At 37.9% G+C, this 21,630-nt stretch overlaps 1 pseudogene; it reads right to left on the minus strand.

The window, feature by feature from the left end:
* Nucleotides 1-14,762: 14,762 nt before the first annotated feature.
* On the minus strand, nt 14,763-19,341 carry LOC110787824 (nuclear intron maturase 2, mitochondrial-like; annotated as a pseudogene).
* Nucleotides 19,342-21,630: the final 2,289 nt, after the last annotated feature.

The following is a 21,630-nucleotide window of genomic DNA, read 5'->3' on the forward strand; positions in this document are numbered from 1 at the left end:
TTCAATGAACATGAACTAGAACTCCAAATGTCGTTCCTCTACTTGGTTCACCGACATGTTCAGATCCGTCTTGAGATTGATGGCTTAGACCTCCTTCAAGATATTTTTGCCTTTAGGGAAGAACACGCTCATGGAGGTAAAGAGAGAATTAGGGTTTCTCTTTTCTCCTAGGGTTGTGTGTACAATCTGAATTGTGTGTGTTGGAAAAGTGTACTTAGATTATTAGAATAACCTGGTAGTCATAATAAGCAAGCCAACCAACTTGGTGGGCAAGCCAACCAAGTTGGCCGGCCAAGCCCACACGCGAAGCAAGCAGCAGGCGCGCACAGTTGGGCCGTGGGCCGCGTGCCGTTGCTGCTCCCTTCTCCTTTTATCCGTGCGCGCCACACAGCCAAGGCCTTTGGGCCAGCGCTGCATTGTCATGCGCGTTGTGCCCATGGGCCTTGCGCTTGTGCGCTCTGTCCTATGGGTTGCTTTCGTGTTACGATTAAATTATCCTTCAACAATTTATTTATCATTTCGTACTTGACAATCCATGTCATACGATACGATTACTCGTTTTGCCTAGCTTACGAATATACGCAATACGATATACGATTTCATGATCCAATGTTAAATCGTATAATTATGTTTACCGAACTAATTTCCCTAAAAGCTATTAAATGAATTTCCGATTGATTTAATTCGGTGATCTGTTACATGACAATGGTGTGACCTTATAGGTTCATTCAAGAGTAAGTTGTGAGCCTAATTAGCATTAGTACTCACTGATCGGAAGCATTGCTCCAGCCAACTGTTCCGATCACTTGAACTCACTGAATTAATTGTTCGTAATTAGGTCGAACCTTGGTTTTGGATCAATGCACCTTGGGTGAAAGACATATTTCTTTCAAATAATAGGTCGGGTGTCAAAAGGTACCAAACCTATTGCCAATTCCCCGACATGCACCTGTTCAAGTAGTCGGGTTCATGGACGAATTTATCAAGGCCTATCTGATGCACGCTGGAGTGACGCGTACCGAGAATGGACCCATGAGATAAGAGATTTGATTTGGGTAGGTGGACTACAGCGAATGCGCCAAGTGGATGACATCCGAAGCGTATACACCCCCCGGGTTAATAGGTGTCCTTATTCCCAACATCCGAGATGAAACATGCCAAGGAAGCCAGAATTACGTGCGGTTCTATCCGGTCAAACGATTACATTGAATATTTCAGGTTGTCCCAACTTAATAAGGAAATAAAAGCGGCGTAGCGTTAGATTTTTCCCTTGGGCTAGGTCCACTTACTACTTGCGCGATTATTTCAACATACTCCCCAGCGGAGTCGCCTGTGAGAAGGTCGGAAAAAGACAGGTTTAGGGCCTCTTTTGTTCTCTTCCCTCGCGGATGTGTGGCAAGAAATATTAAGTAAAATGGGACTAACTGTGGGCGTTAGCCTCTTTTTACTAGTCTTTGGAGTCGACATTCAGTTTTCAACGACAATGAGGAAAACTGACAAAACCCGGTTATTGTGATACGGAAGTAGCAGCTTTTGTGCTCAAGCTCACGTATTTGACCATAACGGTCATAGGTACCCTTGTCATCCCTGGTGTGTAGATCTCTCAACATACATCCAGCGGGGTAGAGATTGAGGGTTCGGGGGACATTTACTAATACGGCGAGTGCCCGGTATTAGCCAATGAAGCGGTCCTTACTAGTTCAATGTAACGATGACGGGACATGCGTTATATTACATTACTAAACTGTACTGCTTTTAATGCACAAATATTAACTAACAGATGTCAATATCTGATTTAGATTGATTTAAGGTACCTAACAAGAATTCGGATTGTCCAAAGAATATATTTTTAGGCGGTATAAGTAATCAGATTAATGTTGATAGATTTATAATAGTGATTAAAGCAATAAAACAATTTATGGCACTTTACAATATAGTTTTGGCTATATTGCGGTTCTCAAAAAACTAAACACTTGTCTTTACTCGTTTTCCTTTTACGCAACGTACTTTCCTTGACTTGAGTAGACTCTTGGGCAGGATCTATGCTTAGTTTAAGTGCTTAAACGGGCAGAGTTCCGCTTAACAAGAGTTAATACGGCGGAACTACGGAATATACAGAAGGCTTAGGCTTAGGCTTAACTTATGTATAGTATGAGAATATGATTTTGTGCCCTTAAGTCGGCTGGTCGAACGTCTTATTTATAGTGAAAAGGTGTCGTGGAAGATAGAGATTTTCCGCAGTTTTAAAACTGCTGAAATGCTTTGTTGCGCGAGAAATTCCTTGCGCACAACATTAGGCGTGAGAATTTATTCATGCACGTGCTTGTGCGCCATATTTCCCTCAGAGTTTGTATTTTAGTTGGATTGAAACTTTGGCGTGAGATAAATCTTGCGAGTGGAAATTGGCGCGAGTATATTGTCGCATTGGGCCCTGTGCGCAAGAAACTTCTTCCGCACTTTTATTTTCCATGCGTTTTATCCAGCTTTAATCCGATTTTATTTCCGGATTAGAACTTTATTTTACACTTTTCATCCTTATTTCGAGTTATTCTCAACTAAAACTCTGTTTTTAATATTTTTTACGAATTTAATTGGAATGCAACTAAACCTCCGTTTATTGCTTTTCTATCTCTTTTAGGAGCTTAATAGGAATGCAGCTAAAATTCTCCTTTTTCAATCTCTGTTAGGGGTTGAGTTGGAGTTCAACTCTTCCCGTATATCTAACTTGGACGGCTTACTATTTTTAGCAGATACTTAGAATGGAAGCTACCAAAATTAGCAGTTACTATAAATAGAAATATGGGTTTGGGGAAAGAGTAAGTCAGTCTTAGAACGTTCATTGCTTGATCAGGAATACGTTTTACAAGTGGATGTTTTTTTTCATCACTGAACTTATCGCTTCTAGCCTTGGGGTCAAATGTAGGCATCTACACTCTACAGGCACAAAACCTCAAACTTCATATCAACCTCTACTTCACTTTTAACCATCTAATACACTGCCACAAGATATTTGGCAGCAGAATCTCAGATTTCTTGCTTCTGTGACACATTATAAAGCAATGTACTCCGGATGGGTAATGGCGATTTAGGTGTCTACAGATAGTAATTGACTAAGTACAAAAAATGAATACAAAGTGTTGAAGGATAATCTTCTTAGAAGTCAATGTCAAATTATTGTCATACTATGGTGGTCAACCTTTGTGTCCATGACATGTACGGAGCTTTAATAACTTAATCACAGAAATATTTTGAAAGCGTTAATTTTCAATAACAAGATGATAAGTTTGTTGATTTTTAGATTTTTATTTCATGTCTTACCTTGCACGTCGATTATTAGGTTTAGGCTTCTTATTTCCTGGCTTGAATTTAAACATGTCTGCAAATCTGCGAGATAAACATTTACTTTCTAAGCATACATCCATTGAACCACATCACCAATATCTTTAGTAATTAACATAAGAATGGATTAAGTTATATTTATCCATATGCATTGCTAACTTAGAGCTTCCTATGGCATAAATCAAGATCAATGTTCAATGAGTTGCTTCAATAAAATCCAGAACTAATAGTCTCTCAAACAAGCTACACTTAAAGCCGTAATTACAGTTTCTTATGCATAAACAATGATCTAAGAAGGCAACACAGGCAAGCAAGTTCATTTAAAAAAGACATCAACACATAAAAAGTCAGTCAATACAATCATTTCAATCCCCTGAAATCCAAAACCATTGTCCAAAAACAACACTAAACTACCGCAACCCTGTCAAAATATAAACAAATGATCCACAAAAGTCAAAAATACTAACATCATTGCATGAAACAGTGAAATAAAGCAATAGGGGTTAGGAATTAGGCACACAAAACCCCTCTTAAGCATGGTAGAATTAGTCACACAAATCTCAAATAGGTAAATTAAACACCAAAGCAAATTCATATAATTAAAGCTCTTCATGAACATCTTCTGTCAAACCCATACTACAACAAAACTAAGGGGCTCCATCATACTTAGCACAACATTCAAAAAGCGAAACAAGCTCATCCTTGCTAAAACCATATCTTAATCCATAAGTAGCCACAAGGTGTAAAATTCCTACAACCTCCAAATAATAATCAACATCGTCATCAACTCTCATCTTCCCTTTCCATTCAACAGCAATCCTCATTTCCCTTTACCTTACACGAGTCTTAATTCGAGGCTTCTGTTGGATAATTAACAACCACTATTGTTTTAGTTAAAATAAAAAATAGGAATCAATGTAATCCTTAGAAATTTTTGGAATGCATGCATGCATTGTCTTAAATTAGATAGGAAGGAAATAGTTTACTAATTTAACAACCTATATTTAGAAAACTAAAAACTATATAAACGTAGGTTATTCTTTGTAATAATCATCCCAAAAAAAAAAAAAAACACAAAATCAAAGAGAGAGAGAAAAGCTTTAAATTCTTGGGTGTAATTGGGGTGTGTATGGGTTGTGAGTTACAATAAGTGTTGTGAACACTTGTGTATTATTTACCTTTTCAGTAAAAGTTTTGCAGCGTATTTAGAGATTATAAAACTTGTCGGGTAATTAATTTATTTGTGTGTGTTATTTTAAATTTTATTGTTATTCCTACTAATCTGATTCATAAGGAAATTTGCATAATTTCCTAACAACTGGTATCAGAGCTGAGTTGGCAAATTTAATCATACACTGACTCTTGTAGATTCAGGAATCACGCATGAGCACAAACTCACACACACACGGCAGCCACAAGGGCTGCCCATGCGCGTGCGAGCAGCAGCCCACGCAGCGCGGCCCACGCATCCGTGGCCCTTTTTCAGTTTGAAAACCCATTTGCTTCCAATGGCTTGGTAGCCATCTGGCAAATCGACCAAATCCCATACTTGGTTTTCAGACATGGAGTCTAATTCAGATTGCATGGCTTCTTGCCACTGCTTGGAGCTAGGGCTCGTCATAGCTTGTTTGTAAGTCGCAGGTTCATCACTTTCAAGTAATAGAACGTCATAGCTCTCGTTCGTCAAAATACCTAAGTACCTTTCCGGTTGAGATCTATATCTTTGCGATCTACGCGGGGTAATATTTCTAGATTGACCATGATTCTCACCAGATTCTTCTAAAGATCTCTGAGTTTCATCCTGAATGTCATCTTGAGCATTCTCTAGAGTTTGTTGTTCGACTCGAATTTCTTCGAGGTCTACTTTTCTCCCACTTGTCATTTTGGAAATGTGATCTTTCTCCAAAAAGACACCATCTCGAGAAACAAATACCTTGTTCTCAGATGTATAGAAGCCATCAGCCTCTAATAAAGTTCATTAACGAGGCGATTATTCAATTTGCGGATGACGTAAGGTGCATCGGTAGCTCAACATCTCAACGAACTAAATTCAGCCACAACTCAATTAAGTTCCGTCGAAATAGATTTTGAAGATGAAGTTCGAGCATTGATACTTTTGTCTTCATTACCAGATAGCTGGAGTGCTACAGTCACAGCCGTGAGTAGCTGGTCAAGAAGCAATAAGTTGAAATTTGATGTAATTCACCAAATACCCCTCGGCTTTCAGAATTTCACCAAATGCCTCTCACAAATGACTTAATACCCAAAATACCCTTACTAATGACTCGTCGTTAGTCTTCCGTTAACCTCATTTTCAAATTCACCAAATACCCCTATTCTAATACTTATTTCACCAAATACCCCTATTCTGAAACTTAATTCACCAAATATCCATAACTTAAAATTACCCATTTTGATGCTCAACGGCTAGTTTTTTGTTTGAAAATTAGCCGTTACTTATTGTTTGCTTATAAGTACCCCTTTCTGACTGTTTATTGTATTTTTCCTATTATTTTGTTAACTTCATATCATTTTCGGATATTTCATGAAATACCCCTGAGTTTTGCCATAATTCACCAAATGCCCATCAAGTTTTAATAATTCATAAAATTGCCCCTCACAAATGACTTAATACCCAAACACCCCTTCATGACCTCATCATCCTCATAATCAACCAATTACGATCTAATTACCCACCTAATCCCTAATTAACCCCCCTAATCCCTAATTACCCATCTAATTCCCCATTAACCCAAACATTTCTTTTTCTTTTCTTTCTCCCCTTCCTTCTTCCATTAACCCACCACCGCTTTGTAACTACGCCTTGCAGTCACCACCCTCACCGTCGGCAAACCACCGCTTCTCCTACCTCTTTCTTGTACATCCGTCGCCTCCCCTCCCTCTACTTCCTTCCTCGTCTCATAGCTCAGCTCAACCAAAGAAAAACCCAGTTGGTGAACCGTGGGAGGTGAAGCAGCGATAACAATTGCTAGGAGGCGGAGCTGTAGAGGATAGAGAAAATTTGTGGGTTTTTGGTTTCAATTTTTGTTAATTTCTGGTGAATTAGAGGGTGGATTTTAGGTTTCTGTGTAAGGGAGGGCGTGAGGGAGGAGGAGCACATCCAGCAGTAAGCCGACCGCGGAGGGAGAAAATGGGGGCAATGTGGTGGCGGAAGAAGAGGCGGTGGCAGAAGAAGGGAGAGGCATAAGATATGCGGAGGGAGAAAATGGGGGGAGGCGGTGGTGGAAGAAGGGAGAGGAAGAAGAGGCGGTGGTGGAAGAAGGGAGAGGAAGAAGAGGCGGTGGCAGAAGAAGGGAGAGGAAAGAAGATGGGTTAATTAGGGAAAAAATGGGTTAATTAGGGAAAATTGGTTAATAGATGGGTTAATTAGATGTCAATTGAGTTAATTAGGGATGATGACATCATGAAGGGGTATTTGGGGTATTAAGTCATTTGTGAGGGGTATTTTATGAATTATTAAAAATTGATGGTCGTTTGGTGAATTATGGCAAAACTCGGGGTATTTCATGAAATATCCGTATCATTTTTGTCATGAGTTTTCTTTCAAATCATCATCCACACCCAGTGAGTCCACATATGTAAGGTCCCAAACAAATTTTGTTGTTGTGGGAGGAAATTTGCCAACTGAAGCTCCAATACAACACTCAATCTGAAGCTCCGATACAACACTAAAACAAAGAATACTCCTAAAAACACCTCAAAATGCCGCAACTCTTCAAGAAAATTGCTACTGCTTTTGTACCTTATTCTTTATGTGACCAAGTAATATTTCTCATGCAATCGGAAGGTATTCCTTTGCTTATATGGGCAATATCTTTAACACGTGCAAACAGATTAAAAACAAAGCACTTATTAATTTTATTCTAACGCATATGTTCCAGCTACCTCAGCTCCTATCTCTTCCATGCCACCTATTTAACGTTAATTCCCTTTTTGTCTCCTTTTTCTACTGCCTCCAAACACCTTTTTTCATCTCCTAACTTTCTCTTAACCTATCAATCTAGGCTGAAAGGTTCTCCACTTTTCTTTTGAGCTAGGTTATATTGACGTGGTGATATAAATTTTATGGACAAATGTCTATTTTTGTATTTTAGGGAACAAGAAAAATAAATGAAACTAAGGTAGGTTCCAAAACTCATGTACCAGTGAAAAAACATGAATCTTGGGACAAAGATTTACCTCCAAACTCAAGATTTTCACATCATGAATCCAAGTTCGAAATCGAGGTTATGATACAAATGTATGCGTTGTTGAACTTGATTTCTTAGTCTCTTCACCATTCGGACAATAAGAAAATTAACGTGTTAGCTTTAAAATTGAATTACTTCAGCTTCACTCACATAAGATTTCATTGAAAAGGGATTTTGTTTTGGCCTTTTGCTCACCTAAGGCGCGTTATCTTTATTGGATGAGACTTGAATTTATTGGATACCTAATTGAAACTTACTGAGCGTGGATGATGATTATGAAAGAAAACTCATGAAAAAAATGATATGAAATTAACAAAATAATAGGAAAACTACAATAAACAGTCTGAAAAGGGGTATTTATAAGCAAACAATAAGCAATGGCTAATTTTTAAACACAAAAACTAGCCATTGAGCATCAAAATGGGTAATTTTAAGTTATGGTTATTTGGTGAATTAAGTTTCACAATAGGGCTATTTGGTGAAATGAGTATTAAAATAGGGGTATTTGGTGAAATTTGAAAATTAGGCTAACCGACGACTAACGACGCGTCATTAGTAAGGGTATTTTGGGTATTAAGTCATTTGTGAGGGACATTTGACGAATTTCTGAAAGTCGAGAGGCATTTGGTGAATTACGCCAAAACTTAGCGGTATTTCATGAAAAATCCGTAAATCGAATGCAGTTTACTATTCACGGTATTAATTTTGTAGAAAAATCTAAAATAAATAGGGTTACTCTTTACATTGATAATTAATCATTACGTTGTTTTACATTCGTGATAACGCTACTTGTATTTCAATTTTTTTGATCTTTTTTTTCTCTAAATGAGGGCATAAAACCTGAGAGTCAAATTTATTATTATAACATTGGATTCTAATAAGAAGGGCTATATGTATGTAATAAAAACAAAATGCTTCAATTTTGAGTAATAAAACATTGTACATGATCCATATAAATTTCGAAATTGGTCCACCGGAGCACCAACCTCTGAGGATTGACCATCTAACACCCGTCTTATTCGTATTTACAATTGTTACCCACCCGATTAACCGCTTTATAATCTTACGTACTAATGAACCTAAAAAAAATGACTTGTCCAGAATGACTCGAACTGGCTTGTGGTCAAATGGTTAAACCAAAATCCTCCTTACCAAGAATATGACTTAGATCCAACCGAAAGTATCCATAGTGAATATAACAAACTCGAGTTGGCCCGAATATATGATTCAAATATCAAGTTTTCCATAAAAACTTACCCACAAAATTTTATAGTATCATATGATGATATTATATCAAGTTTTAAAATATCTAATACTCCCTCCGTCCCTTTTTATTATTTACGTTTGATATTATGCACGTGATTTAACAACTTTAATGTTGATGAAAATTCCTCTTTTTTTATTTAAACGATGAAAAAATATGTATGTTTTTCGATAGTTTTTTCATTTTTTTTCCAAAATATGACGTTGGGAATGTATTGTTTTAGAGATTAATGTACCAATGGGATGATGTGAAAGATTTAGTGCCCCAGTAAATTTTATTGATTAACATAATCACATGCATGATTTTTGACAGAGTATTAAGGACGTCTATGCTACAATCCATTCCAAAGGTAAATATTAAAACGGCACTCCCAAAACGAAATACGTAAAGAATAAAATGGATGGTGGGAGAACTATTCTCTTAAAAAATATTATTTAGTACTGTATTTTATCAGTGCATCTTTTGTGTGACCAGCCACACCGTCAAATTGAGGTGTGACGCGCGCGCGCAACTCCCTCACGCGCAACTACTATGGAGAAAGTTGTTGACTGGTGTTACTTGATTTTCTATGCTGGTGTTACTTGTACATTGTACTCGCTGTTACTTTTCTTGTTTTACTGTAGTTTTTTAATTTCATGTTAGAGGTTCCTTGTAGACTGATGCTACTTGCCTTTATATGTTGCTGTTATTATACATTATTCGTTGTTACTTTTCTTGTTTTATTGCAGTTTCATGTTAGAGGTTACTTGTATTGACTGGTGTTACTTGACTTTCTATGTTGGTGTTACTTATACATTGTATTCGCTGTTAGTTATCTTGGTTTATTGCAGTTTCTTCATTTTCATGTTTGAGGTTCATTGTATAGAATGGTGTTACTTGACTTTCTATGCTGGTGTTACTTATACATTGTATTCGCTGTTACTTTTCTTGTTTTATTGATGGTTTTTCAATTTCGTGTTAGAGATTCCTGGAATAGACTGGTGTTACTTGATTTTCTATGCTGGTGTTACTTTTAGTTAGCAGTTTCTTCAATTTCATGTTAGAGGTTATTTGTATAGACTGATGTTACTTGACTTCTATGCTGGGGTTACTTATACATTCTATTCGCCGTTACTTTTCTTGTTTTATTGCAGTTTCATGTTAGAGGTTCCTAGCTTGTATAGACTGGTCGGTGTTACTTTGTTTTCTATGTTGTTGTTACTTTTAGATTCCGTTAAGCAACGCATTATATTTATTTATAAGTGTGAATACACCACACCATCAAGTTGATGGTGTGGCTGGTCACATATAAGACTTAAGGGTATTTTATATATTTATTTAAGAAAATGTATACAAATACCAATTTTTGATGTTGTTGGATTCTTATCCATATGTGTTTTCTAAGTTATACAATTCGTAACTTTTTTTAACATTTAATTGGATATACAATAATACAAATAGTATAAAATGTGCATTAGAGATCGATTGTAAAAACAATGTGTAGGTGGTGTATATTCTCTCGTTCTCACTTTATAAGTTGTACGGAGTAGTATAAACTTGTAAAACAACGTATGACCTATGTCTTACTGTATTAATTTGTACTTTTGCGCGCAGTTTGGCTGCTCTTTGTTGTTGCTGCGTTATGGACGCCTGCTTCGATATAATATAAATATACTACACGATCTGTGCCATAACTCAATTCTGCCCCGACATCCTGATGAAAGGCCGTAAATGACTTTGATTGACTCTACTTACATTGTTTAATTTTGCAATTGGTTTACGAAGTAAATAGCTATAAAAAAACATTGAAAAAATTGTTGTTTAGATATCTTATAATCTTATCAATAAGTTGAAACTTCATATACTATTATTGCTCGTCGTTTTTGTTTAACATCAGCCCGGCCCGCCGGCCGATCCGACCAGGCTTGAAATTTGACGGGTTTGGGCAAGATTTCTAAGCCCGATATTCGAACCAGTCCGAAAATGGCTTGAAAGCCCGACATTTTAGACCCGAATTAGCAGGTTTGGGCACAAAAAGGCACGAATTTTGGCCAGGCCCGACATACAAGCTAATTTTTAATGTCTCGGCCCGACCCGCCTTTTGATCAGCTCTAGTTTAATGCCATCTTCCGTGCATAAGATCGAATTTCACAAATTTACGTTTTATCAAATGGTACAAAATTACAAAGGTGTTGTAACTGCGTTGTTTTCCATGCCTTTTGCAAACCTAGCTAACAAAATCTAGTCTAGGAAATATTTGTTTGTGAATAGTCTATTCAGTTTTCACTCATACTCTTTGGTGCAAAATTAATAGCCATACATACATGTATGTACGGGTATACAATTTACAGCAAATATAAATTCCTCCGTTCCTTTTTTTACTCGCAAATGAATGGTCAAAAAACTTAAACGGCGTATGGTATGTGGAAACTGGCTTTAGAACGAGAACAGGACAACTATTATAACAGAGAATTAAGGTCGTCGTATAACTGGACCGTTACGTGAACGCTAATCTTAAGTCTTAACCAACACCAAAAATTTGGAAAGTATTGATATGTATTTCTAAATTTCTGAGTAATTGCTTTAAGGACCAACTTCTTCTTGTTGAGAACATAATTAATCTTACACACGTAAGTCGTAACACACCTATATCCGGGTGCACAATAAATGACGCTTTATCTCTTATTTGATGATGAAAAATAAAGAAAATAATACATTTTTGACGTGTGCACTAGCCTTGCTCTAGGTACACCGTACACCAGAGTGTAAGATCATAGATTTTGTACTCGTATTTCTTATGGGAAACTCTATCCTATCCAAAACCTCCCAATTCAAATCCTCCCATACACATCTGTAAAGGTAAACCTATTATACTACTCCCTCCGTTCCGGAATACTTGACCTGTTTTCCTTATCGGGCCGTCCCTTAATACTTGACCTGTTTCTAAAAATGGAAATATTCTAACAATATTATATTATTTCTCACTCCACCCCTATTAACCCACCTACCCCCTATTCCATACAAAAAATAATTAAAAATTCAACCCCTATTCTCCCCCAACCCCACCCCTTTACCCATTTCCCACTAACTACATTAAAATAATACCCCACTATCAACTACTACCTATTAAATTAAATAAGTTAATTCAAGTCTCTTAAACTCTGTGCCGGTCAAACCGGGTCGAGTATTCCGGGACGGAGGGAGTATTAACTTCGAGGAGCCCAAGTAGTTCCAGACTATTCAAGATCCGCCACTAGTTGTATTGGTTAGGTTCACGATGCATAATGCCTAGCTAGAGTTTTACTACGTAAATAGAAGTACGTAACACAAAATCCAAGTGTTAAGTAGCGCGCTTAAAAGAATTGCTAACCTAAGAAAAACTAGTAGTGATTAAACTAAAGTAGAAGGGTACGTAAAACACGTACAATTGTGTTTCACCGTCACCGTACGTCAAACAAAGACAAAGTCAAGGCCATGATAGTTAACTATGCTCAATTGCTCATTTACAAACTTAATTGTGTTCCTCTTATTTTAACTTTATGGCCTGTTTGGAAACCATCATTTCATTTGAAATGATGGAATTGGCCCAATTCACTTGTTTGGTAATAGTTGGAACTTGAAATTGGATTTGGGCCAAATCCAAGCCAATAAAAAGTTAAGTCCATTTTGATGAATTTGAAATTCCAACCCATACCTCATCATTTCAATTCCACATTGGGCTATCTCTCACCTCTCTCTCCTCATGACCTAATTTTCTTTCGTTTTTTTATGGTTTCTCAAACTTCAGACTTCATTTTCTCTCTCCTCTCCCAAACCCACTCTATCTCCTCCGACCACCACCGCAGCAAGGCCTCGTCCGTCAATTCTCCACCGCGTTCTCTTCTCCTGCAATCACCTTCTCTCCTCCATAACCACGTCCACCACCCGCCTTCACGAAAACCACCTCCGCAAGACCGTAACCACCGCATCCACCCTCACAACCACCAATGTAATCACCATTGTTGCTTCCATACCGCATGGCTAGCCGTGCCGTTCATTTTCTCAATTACGGCGTCGATTTCGTTCTTGAATATCACCACTACAACTCCTCTGCTTTTCCCATTTTTTCAATAAATTATGTGAAAATCGAAGAAGAGGGGATTAAGGAATGACAAGTCCCTTCAAAACTAGAAGATGTATCTCTAAGTGCAAAATCATAGTATTTGTAAGAGGAAAACAATGGAGATCAGTCGTATAAAATAAGAATTAGCAGGAAGTTTTTCTTTTTTTGGTTCTTGTGTTTTTTTTGGTATATGAGTCAGGGAGAGATGAAGAGCTGAATTAGGAGATTAAAATTTCTGAATTGATGTTCTATTACTCGGTATATCCAAAGTCACAATGAATTTGAAATGATGCATTTAAAATTCTTGATTTTGCTAAACAGAGAATTTGGAATTGAAAGTCAGCATTTGAATTCTCAGTAATTGAAATGAGCCATTTCAAATGAAATGGTGTATCCAAACACTACCCTAGGTAAAACATCCGCACCCCAAATAACCCTCCACAAATCATGAATTAAGGATGACGATTGACTTTTTATTGTTATTTTACATTGACTTTTTATACATCAAAAAAACAAAATTGATCGGACCAAATAGAAAAAAGTTACATACTATAATAGACTTAAATAGATTCTCTTATCTAACCCACCGAATTAACTCTCGCTTCTTCATCTTACCTCCATTTTCAAATTTCAGCATTCTCCAACTTCTCTCTCCACCTTCAACTTCTCTCTCTAACTTCTCTCTCTAAAACAACCTACATTAATCTCTCAATTTCTCTCTCAAGAATGAAGAAACAACTGTGCATTCCTAACAAGATGAAATGGTTAGATCCTCCTGTAAACCTCAATCGCGCGGTATCTCCGTCGACGAAGATTCTTCGCGACGCAATCGATCAAAGTGAATGGATTCGTGACCTCGATTTGAAGAAGTTTGCTCTTCCTCCAGATGAAACTAAACAAAAACGGCAAGAATTGGATGATGAAATCAAGGAGGGGGTTCAATTGATGGAAACACTTGTTGGTGAAATTCGAAGCATGAATTAATTTACCATAACGAATGTGAAAGAATTGGAGTTTGTGCAAGAGTATAGGAGTGCATTCTTGGAACTGAAGAACAAGAGAAATTTGATTCTAATGCTGAAAATGAAAGAGCAAAATCTGATGAAGAACAGGAGAAATCTGATGAAGAACAGGATAAATTTGATGAAGAACAGGATAAATTTGATGAAGAAGGCAAGGAACAGAAATCAGATAAAGAAGGAGCAGGCAGTCTGTAAGCAAAAACTATAGTAATGAATAATAGATTTAAGTAATAGCAAGTTCATAAATCAAGCACAGTAACAAATTGTTGGTAACAATCCTATTCGCTAAACATTTACTTCTGAACCCTAATTTTCAAACTCCTTTCCCTCACATGAACGCATTAGATATGGGTAGCTAGAGGAACAGAATAACCTAGGTAGTGTGTCACTATATATAGAGCATTAGTAGAGAAACAATAGCATGTTGAATATCGATAAGTGTTTTGTTGAGCTTTTAACAGTTTGTTGGGAAAGAATCAAGCCTGTCCAATGCTTGAATATCATTTACATTTTCTTTAATTTCTGTTATTATTCAAATCATCATCTTCTTCCCTATTTTCTGCCGTTGTTGATGTCTAGCTATGTTAATTCATAACATTGACTCGAGTAGACATCACTTTAAAAACATGTCCGTTGACCTAGAAGGACTCTGAGAAATCCTATGGAGTGACCATCGACCTATTGATACAAGATCCAAAAGGCAGTGATTTCAGCAACCATCTAATGACACAAGATTCAAAAGACAGTACGTAATTTCACAATGCACACAGATATCATTAATATAAATGAGAAACTTGTCAGCCTAGTTGGGAAAACGGACAATATTGCAATGATCATATTTCAAAACAGCCTTAATAAGGCATTCAATTTTACAAGCTATCCCGAAACTAATATTGAATGGGCTGTTAAATTACCCCGGGATCAAAGCTCGCGTGTTCATACCTGTCAAGCATGACTTCTTCCTTTGCACAAGACATTTTAAAAAGCTCGGAGGCCAAGGCACCTCACACGTGTGCCATGTTAATTCTCTCTTTATCTTCTTCCTCGTCTTGACTTCTTTCAACACAGTTCTCATTACTCGATTCCATCTCAAGCTGATCACAACTTTCAATGTTCTTTCCACCACTATTCAACAAAGAGAGCTGATCCGATAGAGAAGCATTTCTTTTGTAGTTCCAAACAAGCATAGAAATGTAATCTTGCAGTGAAATTAGACCTTGCTCTTTGATGCAGTTCCTCTGATCCTCCAAGGTCTTGGGATCATCAAGGCTCAGGAACTCGAGCAGTGCCTTTTCATGATCAGGCCTCCAGTTACCTGGGAAAGGGGTGTGATCGGTTTCAGGCACAAGAGACATCCTTGTATACTTGAGCCCTTCAGTAGACTCTGCAAGACCCATCCTTAGCATGTTCTGATACTCAGGTGAATGCCCCTATTTCTCCTTTAAAGGACGACTAAGGGTCCTATCACTAATCTTGTACACCTTTGCACGTGATCGAAGCTTATATTTTGCAGCATACAGCTTTGCAAGTGATCCTCTGATGATATACGAACAAAAATTAACGATTTTCTTCCTATTATCAGCAAATCTGTACCACTCAACCATAGTGCAGAGCAGCTTGTTCATCTGGGAATTTGTGTGAGCTTGAGTAGCATGAAACATTCTGAAACAAGGCTGTGGATCAGGTTCTCGATCCCCCTTCAGAAGGTTCATTTTCCTGAATTGCCTTATACATTGCTTCAGACTTGCTGTTACTGACAAAAGGGTTCCCACGCCTTTCTCGCTGATGATTTTTCCACCAGTAGCTGTGTAGCGGAGTGTGGGATAAACAACCCTTCGGCATAATACATGGTCATTGGTCAAGAAATTAAACATAATTCCCTTAGTTATGTGCTCAATAGGCAGGCTGTCATTGTCAAGCTTGAGGAGATATTTCTGATCACAGAACTCAACTAACTGCTTTCTCAATAGTCAATACTGCTGCATCAGCTCTAGGTCCTCGAATTCCGATCAAGATGTGACCTCCATACCTAATATAATCCATTTTGCGTGTTTTATCTGGTCCACTAGTGGGAACAAACTCAGGCCATGAAGTATTTCCCTGCTCTGCTTCGCCTTCTGGAGAATTCCATATAACATCGCTTTTTTAAGGATGATAAAACTCCTTAATCTTACCCTCCATCTAATGATCCGTTTTTGTTTTTTTCCATATTGACTTGGTTGATGACGAAATTTGGAAATGATGATTTTCGTGTAATCACAATTGGCATTATGGATCAGTTTTTGTTTTTTTCCATATTGACTTGGTTGATGACGAAATTTGGAAATGTTATGCAGAATTTTTGTTTGGACTTTTTGTGCTTCTTTTGGAAATAATATGGATTCAATGTCCTGTATGCTACTTTTAGACACTATGCTATTGGAAGGTTTGCCAGAACAAATTCTTAGCAAATTAATGACATTCTATTTGCACCAACTATTGAACAAAATGAATGAAGATTAAAGAAGAGTAATTACATTAACATAGAGTGGAAAGTTTCTGTATACAAATCAGGCTAATAGGTTATACACTAAGGATGTACAAAAGTGCAAAAGTGCAACATGATTCATCCACTTGCTTTTCTACTGATTTTAACTTGCATAAACCAGAAATCCCACTATACAAGCCCAATCGAAGCTGATACCCTATGCCTGGCTCAACCTTATCTTGCCATTGCATACATATCCTAGAAGTGAGGATGGAGTCTTGAATAGAGCTGCACCCGGAGCCCTCGGAGTTGGTTGTGACGATGTTATTTCCCAATGAAATCCAATGCCTTTTCTTGAGGTTTCCTTCTTCAGTCTCTGTGGTTTTCCTGCAAGTTCGATCATAGCCACTTAACAAGATGCGGAATTTGATCAACAATACCATTAAAGACACTGCCAAAATGACATAAAGTTTTCTTCTAGCTACTAAAATAAGAAAGATGTTTAATTAGCTTCTTTTCAGTTGCTCCAGTTGCCCCACTTTTTTTTGTATCATGTTTCGCAATTATACATCCTCTTGGGAGTACCCTTTTGTTGTATATAGCTTTAAACATGTTAATTACAAGTGCCATTCAATTAGAAAACAAGGGAGTCCAGTGTTTAAACTATTTTTGTTTCTTATGTCTAACTATAGAGACTCGAGTAGGTCTTGTGCGCACAAGGTGTACAATAAATTTATTGTACACCAAGATAACTTTAACCATTTTTTTTGTAACTTTAATCTAGTTTTGATTAACTTTTATATTAGTAAAAAAAATTGATAGATAAATATTTTAAAGGGTTAAATGATTAATTTTATACATTATTAGTTATTTTGAAGAAATAAGTTTTACTAAAATGAAAAAAATTTATCACTGAAAAATAGATAACTTTTACATATATATGCTTAACTTTTAAGAATTTTGAGTTAACTTTTACTCCGGTGTACAATATTTATTGTACACCCATTGTAAATAAGAATTTGTGTTTTCCCTTTCTTGTTTAGGGTGATGATAAAGGTCGCAAATTGCGACAATATTTAGTTGTCACAATCTTACGTGTCGCAGTTTAATTGGTACATATAGGCGCCACGTAGGCTATGTGTCATCAGGATATTTTTACTATCAATTCAATATTTTTACTATGAAAATACGTAAATAGATTAATCGATATAAAAAAGAAAACAAATTAGAATATTAAAATTTTCTTACCTTTTTTGAAACATGTATAATAGATTATATAAGTTAAATATTTTAGTTTCCAATTTAAATCATGACACATAAGCATGCCATGTCATCATTGTGACACGGCTTAAAGGTCGCGTGTTGCGACCTTTATCATTTTCGTCTTTTTTAAACTCTTCTTTGCCTTTCATACTCTACAATCATCAGATATTTAAAGAGAGAGAGAGCGAAAGAAATTACTAGTTGTAGTGTCCTTTGAAGCTCATCCAAAGTTTCCTGCAGAGCATCTTGAACGTTTTTCTCAAAAAGATGTCTTTCTTCTTGCTGTGACAGAATTAATAAAGTTGAAACCTGAAATCAAGATCATGGAAAAGCTGAAAACTGACAAAAAAACATATATAATTAGTACTTTCTCTTGCAACGCGTGTGACAGAGCTTCTGAAGAATCGACCATCCGAGAAACATTTGGTGCGGCAGAATCAGTTACCTACAAAGAAATGCCCCACAAGAATCACATAGATAACTTACATAAAGAAAATTACAGTTTAGACCATCATGTCAGTATGTCATTCGTAGCCACACCCGGTCTGTACAATTTTCTATGAACAATGCCCCATTCTAACAAAAATCTTCTATGAAGAGTTTGACAGATAAATCATTCTAACTGTTGCTAATGATTAAAAAGTTACCATTTACATATGAAGCAGTTAAAATGTTAAATCATGAATCTGGCATTTTTCTTTACTGCCAAATAAAATTCCGGCTTTTGTCAAGTAAAATATGAAGAAAAGCAGCAAGGTAAAATACAAAGAAAAACATAAAACGAAAGAAACGTGATGGGACAGCAACATACTCTATTTGCATTATTAACTATTGATTTTTTGACATATGAAGAAATGTGAAAAAAAGAAGTACAATGTGCGCAATATGAATTCTTCAGCTCTTAAAATTTAAACGAAGTCTTTTTTTTTCCAACAGAAACTGCATATATTACTTATTAGTTTCCCATGGATAATGTCGACCCTCAAATGTAAACACAAAATTGGCCACTATAAATGCAACTAGTCACTACATAATCCAACATATTTCCCGTCAATATAGTCACTGGAGAGTGCAGAGTCATAAAAACCTGAACCATTTTCTGAGATAAATTGATGCACAAAGATAAGCCAACAGACCTCAACAGAACGGATGTCTTGAGGAAACTCCTCAATCTTTTCCTGAATGCTGCTTGTTCCGGTATGAATTGGGAACGGTTGGAGAGGTCTTGCTGATTGTGTGGTGTCGTTATTCTGATGAAATCCTGCGCAGATAACAAAGATGAACTAGCCTCGAGGGTGATTCGAGGATCCCCTCCAATACTAAAGTCAGGTATGGTAAGTAATAAGTATTTTAGGTTTAGTGAAAATGATTGTGATTGCGTACCTTCTGTAATAAATGAAGCTCATATATATAGGCGCGGGTCGGGTGTACGGATAGTTGGGTCCTACCCGATTGATAGCGACCCGTTGACTTCTTGATTGATCACGTGCCGCCTCCCTACCGGCCTTTAGGAGATGCCAGTAAGGAATAATAGCTGCTGTTTAAGGATTATTGGCTATTATCCTTAACTGGTTGGGGATGTTACCAGCCAGCTGGTAGCATACCCGTACAACTAGCCCCCTCAGAGTGAGCATATCCGTCTTGACTGATGTGCTTGCTCTGAAAATAATGCTCTCCCTACAACTAGCCCCCATGACTGCGCGTTTTTCGCGAAATGTGTTGGTGCGTTGATTATGTGTCAAATGCTGACTTGGCCCCCTGCGTTTTTCGCGAAAAAATAAGCAGATCAATTAAACAAAGAACCAGGTTCCGTCTTACCGATATGATCCTTAGGGTATTATCCCCTTTGGACTTTGGATGCTGACTAGCCCCCTTGGGACTTTGGATGCTGACTAGCCCCCTTGGGACTTTGGATGCTGACTAGCCCCCTTGAGACTTTGGATCTTTAGAATTTGGAAGGTTTTTTGAATTTGTACCGCTTAAATTTGTTCCACGTGTAATGCATCTGCATGCCATGCGACGCGTGTCGCTTTAATGTTTATTTCGACGGCTGCGATTTGACCTGTCTTTTCAACTTCTTTTAACCGTAAAATCGCCCGTTTTTTCGACTTTTGACTATTTAACTTTCGCTTCCTAAATTGTCAAACTTTTTCATTCTTCTCTTAAAACTTTTCTCTCTCCTTCTCAAATTCTCTCCTTTGTTCTTGCGAATTTTTCTCTGCTGCCGCTCTGCTTCCTGACTGTGGTATTTGTGGGAGTGTTGTTTCTCGGTTCTGGGCTACTAGTTTCGTGCTGTGCTAGAAGGTATAGTCTTTTTTCTTTTGTATTTCCTCATTGCGCATAAATTTGTGTCTAGGTATAATGTCGAGTGAGCGAGATAGTGAGAATGAGTTGAGTGGGGCTGGGTATGATGATGCTGACCTTGCGTCCGTTTCTGAGGATGTCAATTTTGAGGATGATGATAAACCGTCTACCTCTGAGTACTTTGAACCGTCTTACGCGGATGCTGCCAAGGAATTACAGGCTCAAATGCGTAAACAGGTACGGGCCGATATTCGTCGTGATTTGAATTTAATAGATAACTTCGAAACAATCCCGATAGTGGATGCTCCCTCTATTTCCCTTGAGTACGAACTTCGATCATGGACGCAATTTATGGACCCTGTCGGTAAAGGACATGGTGACTATGGCACTAATTTTGGCAATGTTGTTGTGTCTTTTAATCAGGATGTCGTTAGGGGTGCCCATTTAGAGAATGTGGCTGGTGGGAGCCGTCAAATGGATGCTGGATAGGTTAGCAGTCGTGCTGAGGATGTTCCAGGGTCCGACAACTCCGCTGGTAGTGATGGGGAAGAAGATGAGGATATAGGGGATTCGATTTTGGAGTCTGACGATGATATTGGTAAGCTGTGGGATGATGGTGAAGATGTGACATCTCTCTGCGAGCAGGTTGTGAGGGAAGGAGATTTGGATGTGGAGCCAGACTCCGATACGGAGGAGATGAGATTTAGGGTTGAGTGCCCTCCTCCTGCTGGTAGTGCCGTTGGCAAGGCTAAGCTAGTTAAAACTTTTCGCGATAGGGCTATCAAGGATAACCATCCGCGCTGGGCCAAGGAATATTTGAAGCTGCCCAAAGGCTACCGTCTTGTGATTCCTGCTGAGGGGAGTGTGATTTTGGATTGTCCTCCTGGTCATATCGGCGTGTATGCCCATCATTTTGATCTCGGCCTCCGATTTCCCCTGCATCCCTTTATAGAGAAGGTATTTCGGGCTTGGAACGTATGTTTGGCGCAGGTCACGCCTCAGGTAGTGAGGAATGTGGTGGCTTTTACCTGGTTTGCTGTCCTTTAAGCAATGGCCCCAAACCATCAACCTGTTCAGGCGGTTGATTTGGTTGAAGAAGTATAAAAAGAAGTCTGGATGGTGGTCTTTTTACACCAAGGCAAGCAAAATGACCGTCAACCCCAAGTTGTCGAGCTGTAAAGGTTGGGAGAAAAAGTTCTACTGGTTGAGAGTGCCATCTGACTTCCCCATTCGGACTCGCTTTCACCTTCCCCGTCCTCATATGAACCATTACCCTATTCGGGAGCTAGGTTTCAGGGAGAAAAGGGCGCATCAGTTTGTATCTTGTTTACATGTTGATACTGGTTTGCAGAAGTCTGTGACTGTTCCTAAGTATTGGTTACCTCCTGCCAAGTACATTCTGGCAAATGGGCCGTTGTCTGCAGTCGGCTTGTGCCACACCCATACTCTTGATATGGTCGTGGGGCTGATAGCTATATCCCCCTTTTAATTTATTTAAGTATGCTTTGCTGTATGGTGTGTATTTTTACTGTCTGTGTTTGAATATTTTTTTGTGCTTCAATTCTTACCAGGTCTGCACACTCTCGATTTCGGTATTCTTGGATTGGGCAAAGACGGTCGTCCTACTACCAACAACCCTCCGAATCCGAAAGGCTTGTTTTCTACCCTATCCAGCTACG

Source organism: Spinacia oleracea, chromosome 4 (genome assembly GCF_020520425.1).
Source record: "Spinacia oleracea cultivar Varoflay chromosome 4, BTI_SOV_V1, whole genome shotgun sequence".
In the NCBI taxonomy this organism is placed as follows: domain Eukaryota; kingdom Viridiplantae; phylum Streptophyta; class Magnoliopsida; order Caryophyllales; family Amaranthaceae; genus Spinacia; species Spinacia oleracea.